This window comes from Mirounga leonina, unplaced genomic scaffold (assembly GCF_011800145.1).
Source record: "Mirounga leonina isolate KUSES-001 unplaced genomic scaffold, KU_Mleo_1.0 Mir_418, whole genome shotgun sequence".
NCBI classification, from domain to species: Eukaryota; Metazoa; Chordata; class Mammalia; order Carnivora; family Phocidae; genus Mirounga; species Mirounga leonina.
In genome coordinates this window covers 16,371,841-16,381,032 of record NW_023270739.1, presented here as the reverse complement: position 1 = coordinate 16,381,032, position 9,192 = coordinate 16,371,841, and positions in this window count along the sequence as shown.

Sequence of the window (9,192 nt, the reverse complement as noted above, 5' to 3'; positions counted from 1 at the left end):
CTTCCTTCCTTCCTTCCTTCCTTCCTTCCTTCCTTCCTTCCTTTCTTTCTTCCTTTCTTTTTCTTTCTTTCTTTTCTTTCTTTTTTCTTTCTTTCAAAACACTAACAGAGAATTCCACAGAAATTGCATTTCATAAACCAAATTAAGTACATCAGTGTTGTGCTGTGTTTGGGTTTCCTAACATCCCTTGCATGTGGCATTGTCCCATGTTCCCATTTTTTACTCAGTTGGAGACACACTGGTCTGGTGTTTGGGCTCTGGAATGAGGAAGGAGGAGTGGGAGGAAGATAAGTGGTATCCCATTCTCTCCCACTCCCTGATTCTGGCAAGCCCGTAAGGCCAGCCGTCTCCCCACACACATATTCTTGGTCTGGCTCTGAACGCCCCGCATTCTCAAGGCCAGAATGTCATGCATTTGCGTCCTGTCTGTTGCATAAGAGAGCAACCACAGCCTCAAGCCCTGGAGCAGAAGCTTCTGACTTTCCTTGGTTACCCCCCAGGAGACTCATCTTCTAAAAGGAAGGGCAGCAGCATGCCAGACTCATTTCGGGGGTGGCTGTGACTTCCAAAACCCATGCTTAAAAAATGCTAAACGAGGTACCAAAGTCTGTTCTGTGGTTTGAGCCAGGGTGCCATGAGATGCCTAGTAAGCCCCAGCTTCGGCAGTCCCTCAGCAAAGAGCAGTGCTCTGTGACCACCCCTCCTCATCCCCAAAGCCAGCTCCACCTCTGGACTCGGCAGTTACAGGGGTTGACAGCCTGTCTTTTTTTTTTTTTTTTTTTATGTTCAGTTAACCAACATATAGTACATCATTAGTTTTTGATGGTGTTCAACGATTCATTAGTTGGCGTGTAACACTTGATAAGGATTTCCCATGCATATCCCTGTCGAAGCCCGGACTGATACAATCACCCAAGAGTTCCCCTGATATGCAAATACAGTAACTGCTATTATCTGGCTCCCTGGGCTGGGGTGGAAAGATAATTTCTAGATAAGTGGGGATTCAGCTGCTCCCGCTCACAGCCCTTACTTTCCGAAGCATTTGTTCTTATTTATTTATTTTTTTAAAAGATTTTATTTATTTATTTGACAGAGAGAGAGAGCTAGAGAGGGAGCACAAGCAGGGGGAGTGGGAGAGGGAGAAGCAGGCTCCCCGCCGAGCGGGGAGCCCGATGCGGGGCTCGATCCCAGGACCCCGGGATCATGACCTGAGCCAAAGGCAGATGCTTAACCAACTGAGCCACCCAGGTGCCCCGCATTTGTTCTTATTTTAAATTTTTTGAGTCAGTAATAGCATTCATGGGATTCAAAAATCAAAACAATATAAAAAGGAACTCTGTGAAAAGCCTTTGTACTCTTCCTTTATCCACATTTACTCAATACACGTCTTTTTGCAGATACCCACTTTTTAAAAATTTTATTATGTTAATCACCATACATTACATCATTAGTTTTTGATGTAGTGTTCCATGATTCATTGTTTGCGTATAACACCCAGCGCTCCATGCAGAATGTGCCCTCTTTAATACCCATCACCAAGCTAACCCATCCCTCCACCCCCGCCCCTCTAGAACCCTCAGTTTGTTTTTCGGAGTCCATAGTGCAGATATCCACTTCTTATGAAAATACAAGCAGAAACACATTTAATAATGTTTCCCTTTTAACTTCTACCTCAAATATCACATACTGTGCTGACAGCTTTGAGCCTTCCTTTGACTAAGCAACATGTCTTGGAGATGCTTCCTTATCAATATATAGAGAGCTTCCTCATTTCTTGAGTTTGTTCTGCCTCATCTGTGTAGTATTCCATTGTGCGCCCATGCCACTGTTGAGTTAACAAGTGCCCTATCTGATGAACAATCGTGTGGTTCCCAAACTGCTGTAATTGCATGTGAATGACCTTGTACATACATCATTTCACACACGTGCAAGGAAACTTGTAGGAGAAATTCCCACAAACGGGAATGCCGGGACGGATGGTAACTGCATCTGTCATTTGACAAATACTGTCATCTTGCCTTCAGAACGTTTTTACTTGATCATTTTTTGTTGGAAAACCTTTCCAACTATTTTACCCTTTCTTCTAAACTGAGGATGCTGACTATAAGTTCACCTTTACTGGGACACCTGGGTGGCTCAGTTGGTTAAGCGCCGACCCTCAGCTCCGGTCATGACCCCAGGGTCCTGGGATAGGGTCGGGCTCCTTGCTCAGCGGGGAGCCTGCTTCTCCCTCTGCCTGCCCCTCCTCCTGTTTCTGCTCTCTCTCTCTCCCTCTCTCTGACAAATAAATAAAATCTTTAAAAAAAATTAAAAAAAATAAATTCACCTTTTCTTGGTGAGTCATTCATTCATCAATAGGCACCAATGTGCATTCTCTGGTAGATGGTGTGGGACAGAGGCAGGCTGACCATGTCACTGTTCTACAAACACTCTCCCTCTTTGTCCCCCCACCTTTCAAAAAACGGCTTTATTTATTTATTAGAGAGAGAGAGAGATCACAAGCAGGGAGGAAGGGTAGAGGTAGAAGCAGACTTCCCACTGAGCAGGGAGCCCAATGAGGAGCTTGATCCCAGGACCTCAGGATCATGACCTGAGCTGAAGGCGGACTCTCAATCGACTGAGCCACCCAGGTGCCCCTTTATTCTCCCTTTTTATTTAAGCACCGAGGGCAGGAGGGCAAGGCTGTTTGCTCCCCTGTCTGTGGACAGCAGAACTCTACTGTCTTCTCTCTCCTCCCCCTGGCTCCTACTCTTCTCCTTTTTTAAAAAAAATATATATATACTTTTATTATGTTATGGTAATCACCATACATTACATCATTAGTTTTTGATGTAGTGTTCCATGATTCATTGTTTGCGTATAACACCCAGTGCTCCATGCAGAACACGCCCTCTTTAATACCCATCACCAGGCTAACCCATCCCCCCACCCCCTCCCCTCTAGAACCCTCAGTTTGTTTCTCAGAATCCATAGTCTCTCATGGTTCATCTCTCCCTCCGATTCCCCCCCTTCATTTTAATGGTCAAAAGTGTCTCCATCTCACTTAGGTTTTTCATTGTGATCTTGTGCTTTTTGTCACTGTCTCTTCTAATCTCGTTCCTTTCCTAGCCACTTTCTCTTTTTGGTGTCTCTTTGAAGGGCTACTACTTCACTTACACTTTCTTCTGAGAACATTTTGCTTTTATAGACGTCAATCACCAATCTCAATATCCCCTTGTCCCTTTCCAGCCAACTGACCCATGACAGAACACCAGGGGGAATTCACAGATCCTTTGGCCCTCCCTGACCTTGTAGCTTGGTGGTCACTGTGGAAAGACCCAGTGAGTGGGGGACACCAACAATGCAGGAGCGGCAGAGAGAAAAGAGAAAGAGAGAGAAAGGAAACTCCAGCTTTGAGAAACTTAAAAAAAAAAAAAAAAAAACCACCTTATTTAGAAATAATAGGCTTTAATTTTGCTTAGATGTACCTTTTATGGCCACTATATAGTACATCATTAGTTTTTGATGTAGTGTTCAATGATTCATTAGTTACCTATAACACCCAGTGCATTTTTAAAATTTATAAACTTTACTTTCTAAAGCGGTTTAGGTTCACAGCAAAATCAACTGGAAGTACAGAGTTCCCCTCAACAAGCACAGGGTCCCCCACTGCCCGCCCCCCACCCAGAGTGGTGCTTTCATTACGATTAATGGACCCACACTGATACTATCACCCACAGTCCAGGGATTATATTAGGGTTCACTCTTGGGGTGTGTATTAACTGAGTTTGGACAAATGTAAAATGGCATGTGTCTACTATTGTAGTATCAGTCAAAATGGTTTCACTGTCCTAAAGGTCCATTTGTCATTTTGAAGAAGAAAATCTTATTTGGAATTACCTACAGAGAGGCAGCATAATTGTTTTCAGTACCAGGTACTAAGGACTTCTGCGTAACCACCAAGGACATTTATCTCCCTGCTTGCATTATCACTCAGATTCTGTTAACATTGGTTGAGCATCTAACCATATCAAAGACACTGAGAGAAGGGAATTTCACCCCAGTTAGCTCCATTTTACCACTGAGGAAATTATTGCAGTCAGGTTGCCAGGTAGCAAGTGATTGGGGTTAGGACCCACCCTAGGGCTGTACCTCTTGCAGTTAACCTTTTCCATCAGGACGATATGATTATCAACCACTACCATGTGATTATGAATGAATTTGTCAGCTTTTCCAGTCATATAATACAATGCCTAAGGAGTCAAGTCCCTAAACTGGCAAGTTTAGACGAATGTGTGAAATGTCTGTGTTGCTTTGAAAGGGCGGATCCTGGTTGAATTCTGCATTTAAGATGTGGGAGGAGGGGGTAGGTCATGGGAATCAGAAGTAGAAACATAATAGAGGGGGACTTGTATGCCATTCCCAATTTTTGGTGGGAGTGTGAAATGAACTTTTCTGCACCCGTTCACGATCCTTGAGGAGGAGCCCAGAAATGGCCAAGGATTCCTTTGGAGACTGGGGCTTGCGGAGAGGGCTTTCAGTGTGATTAAGACTTTGGTGGCTGTGAGGTGTATTTTCTTAGGACTTTCAACTCTTATCTTTTGCTTCTGGTTGGTGCAATAAATGCAGACTTAGGGTTGGCTCCTGTTTGGAAATATCTGCTCTCTACTTCCCAAGGGGGAAGTCATGGTGGGGTCCAGAGGCTGCCCCCAGGCTGGGAAAACACCAGGGGGAATTCACTGGGTTTCGAATCAGACTCCAGCACGCGATAAGAATTCTCTGAGTCTCCAATAGCTGCAGGGAGCAGTAACGGTCTCAGGACTTGGAGGTCCGGGGTTCCATGTCTCTTGCCCATCAGGCTGATATTAGCACCAGTGATAGGAATGCCTGGAAGACAAATTTCACCTCCTTGAACAATCCTTTTGCTCAGAGTCAGTCCAGAGAAGCAAGTTCCGGGTACCACTCAAGAAATCTGATTTAAAGCGAAGACTGATATCTTTAGGGCTGGCCAGCGATTTGACAGCTGCTAACATAACCTTTAACACGTGTATTAAAATGAATACTGAGCTTAGTTCAGTCTGTCATTTCCTCTTAATACTCGAAAAGCCACAGTTTTGTTTGAAAGTTCCCTCAAAAGGCTCTAAGTGGGTGAATTTATTCTTCCGCTTGACTGCACTTGGAACCCTCAAGTAAGAGCCACCTTGAAATTGAAACTGGGAAAATCCCAGGTTTCTCTGGCCAAGAGAAGCAGCAAAAGTATGTTCTGAGGTTTATTAAATAATTACCTAGTTGTTGACATGTTGGGGGAGAGGGAAAAAAAGCTGAGGTGTTGGCAAGTATGAATAGAGGTTAGTAAGGATGTTGGGTCATGTGGCTTATAAATGAGGTAGAACATTTTCATGTTCACTGACCTTTGGCTCAGGCCAAACCAGGGAATGTATTCTTCTCACTCAGGTCTTCATGCGGTATATCATTATTTTGACTGTCTAAATGACCACGGTGAAACGTGATCCAGCAAATCCTAAAGATCCATTGGCTGTTGAAAGCAGACACAGCCATGACTTGAAGGGAAGAAAATGGGAAGAAACAAAACTCAGAATTAATTGATCATTTTGACTTCCCATCTGTAGTTGGTCTGAATGGCAGATTGGGACAGGTTTCCTAATAAATTGTTCCGAGACTAACAATTCAGAGCTTCAGGAAGGAAGGATGTTCTCAATGTGTTGATACTTTTGATCGGTATCCCCAAAATATCAGCCATTTGTGTGTCTCCTTTGTAATTTTCTGTCATGCTATTACTGCAATTTACTTTACACTTTTCAATGACTCGCTGTATGACTTAACTATTTTTATTTTAAGGAGAAACTTCTCCCACTGCTTCTCCTCTGGACTGTCTAGTGTGGTAAATGGTGTTAGCATCCACTGGGTCACCAAGGGCAGAAACTTGAGAACCATATCCTGGACTGCTCACTCTGCTCCCCACCACACCTCATGTTCTATTAACTTTATCTCCTATGTACAGGGTGAACACACAGTTCACCCAAGCCAGGGTATTTTGGGAAATGAAAGAGACACTATTGGTAATTGTACCTAGAATAAACTGGATCTGTCTGAAGCAAATGGGAATGTGTGGTCAAACCATTTCTATGGTCTTGAATCCTCTTCCTCCTCTCCATTTCCACCATCACTACCTTATCGCAGGCCTTCATGATCATTTGCTTGGACTAATGCTCACTATTTCCTTGATTTCAGTGTTGGTCCTTTAGAACACATTGCACATACACATTTGATATATCACCCTCTTAAAATCCTTCAGTGGCTCCCCATAACTTCAGGATAAATTTCAAATTCCTTAGTATGGTCTATGAGGCTCTTTACAGATCTGGTTCCTTTTTATTTTTCCAGCCTGTGAACTCATTTATTTATTCATTTGTCAACATTTATTGAGAGTTACTGTGAGTTGGCACAATGTTAGCTTCTGGAATATAACAATAAATAAAATGGGCTTCTGTCCTCAAGGTATTTACAGTGGAATGGTGAAAGAGCCAAGGAAATACTACAGTAAAACATGCTATGGTAAAGCACTGCGCTCTCTGATCTCATTACTCTAAGTGCGGTTTGGGGACCAGTAGCATGAGCATCACCCAGAAGCTTGACAGAAATGCAGAATCTTAGGTAAATTCTCTTCAAGATTTTACCATGTTCTTAAAGATGAAACACCATAATAACTAATATATGTGCCCCCTCTATACTCAGAACTGCACTACCTGTGGGGGCAGTGGCAGGAGGGCGGGTATCAAAAAGATATTTATCAGAACCACAAATAAGAATAGAAAGTTTTGAAAAATTCTTGTTTGTAAAACTTCATAATTTGGTCTAGTGTGATTTTATTCATCCATTCTTTTTTATGGAGTGTCTGCCACTAAGCAGGGACTTCTTTATTAGTTAGGACTTATGTGGTTACAAGTGACAGAGAGACCTAACTCAAACTCATTTAAGCAAAGGAGGGGTTTGTTATAAGGGATAATGTGATGTCTGTAAAACCCAAAGACAGGACTGTGCCTGGGGCATGGGAACAATTGAAACCAGGAGCTCAAAACCATCAGGGTTCTTTTTTATTTTTGTCTCTGTGCTTCCATTCACTCTCTTCATTAGTTTCATTCTTCGCTCTAGCTAGTGATCAGCTTTCTTCAAGTGTTGAAAAACATGGGAGCCAATAGCTCCCTAACTTAACAGCACATTTAATAACTTTGGTCACTAGGGGAAAAAAAAAACAAAACAAAAAACGAAACCTATCTTAACATTCTTCCAGCCTGTGAACTCATTAAGTCCCCCTAAGTCCAAATCTGCATTTTAACAAAATGCCAAAGTGATTGGAATGTACACCAGTTTGCAAAGCGTGGTCTGTGGGACCAGTTGAAGCACCTGGTTTGGATTCCCAGGGACAGTCATGCCTGGAGGGGAACTTGGAGGAGGAGACAGTCTGCTAAAAGAAGGCAAAGTGGGAAAAGGCACACAGTGGAGAGATTTGCCTGTGCTCTAGCAGAGAGGCAAGAGAGAATATGCTGTTTGGTGGGAATTACAAGTTGTTCAGAATTTGGGGAACACAGGTTGCAGGTGGGAGCCTTAACTAACTCAGAGATACTCTTATTCAAGGAAAAAAATGATCAATTTCAGCACCTCCAGCAACTTTCTTCTTTGAGCCCATCTAGAAACATAGTGATTTGGAAGAAATACTTTGATTCATAGAGACAGCAGAATAGAGGTTACCAGGGGGCTGGGGGCAGAGGAGAATGGGGAGTTACTGTTTAATGGGTACAGAGTTTCTATTTGAAATGAAGAAAAAGTTCTGGAAATGGATAGTGTGATAAGTGGTACAACACTTTGAATATACTTAATGCCACTGAATTGTACACTTACAAATGGAGAAAGTGGCAATTTTTATGTCATGTATATTTTACCACAATTTTTAAAAAGCGAGTACTTTGGAGTCAAAGAAGACTTAATTTTCCAGTTTCAGCTTTGCCATACTCTTGCCATGACACCCCAGGCAAATCAGGTAACTTTTTGGGAACTCAATGTCTTCATTTATAAGATGGGACTAATGATGGTACCTGCCTCCTAGACTTGTCCTGAGGATTCAGTAGAGCAATGCGTGCAAAGCACTGGGAACTTGTTGGATTATCTTTATGCCCATTCAAGCTTGAAAAGCACATTCTTAGTACAATGCCTGGGATAGCCAGAGCTCTGCATTGCAGTTAGAATTATTCCTTCCTTTCCTCTTTGATGGTTTCCAATTCTGGCTGCACATTAGAACCACCTGGAGAGTGTTATCAAACCCCATGGCCTGGAAATGTGGCAGAAGCATCATTACTCCAGGTGATTCCAATGTGCAGCCAAGGCTGAGAAACTCTGCAATAGCAGTGGGTCACAAACTTGAGTGTGTATCAGGATCACCTGGAGGGTTTGTTAAACTAATTCCTGGGCCCCATCTCCAGAGTTTCAAGTTTAGTAGATACAGACCAGCCCTTCACGTTATTCCATCATCTGTCTACTACTGGCTCTTTCCTTTTGTTTGCAGTCTGTATGGTTCTACCCACTATCTAACCTCTTCCAGGTCCATTACTCTACTGAAGTTTTTCTTGAAAACATTTGCCAGTAACCTTTTTCATGCCAATGGTCTCAATATTCACCAACCCATTCTGATTTTAGACACAATTCACCATGTCTCAAAATTCTCCTCCTTTGAATTCAGAGCCATACTCTTTGTGTTTTCTTCTTTCCTTCTCCTTCCCCAACTTAGAAGTAGGGATTCCCATGTGAGACTCCCATCACCATATGCTTGGGTCCCTATACTTATCCCTTAAAAAGAACGCAGTCTTTGATATGGGACAAACATGGGTTCATACCTTGTACTTGGGCGATTCACTCAAACTCTAAGTGAATTCTCATTTTTCTTTCTGGTGAGTCATGGGTAATGATAATAGCGCCTCTGTAATAATACATCTCTGGCACATAACACCTAACTATTAGTTATTATGGTGTTTCATCTTTAAGAACATGGTAAAATCTTGAAGAGAACTCCAGGAGCGGTGGGAATAACCCATGGGATACAGAGGGCAGAGCCAGGGATTTACCAAATCAGGATTTACTAAGAGGTAAGGAATGGTCCCAACCAAGGAGTTTTCAGGGGGCCTGGGAAGACACGGAAGT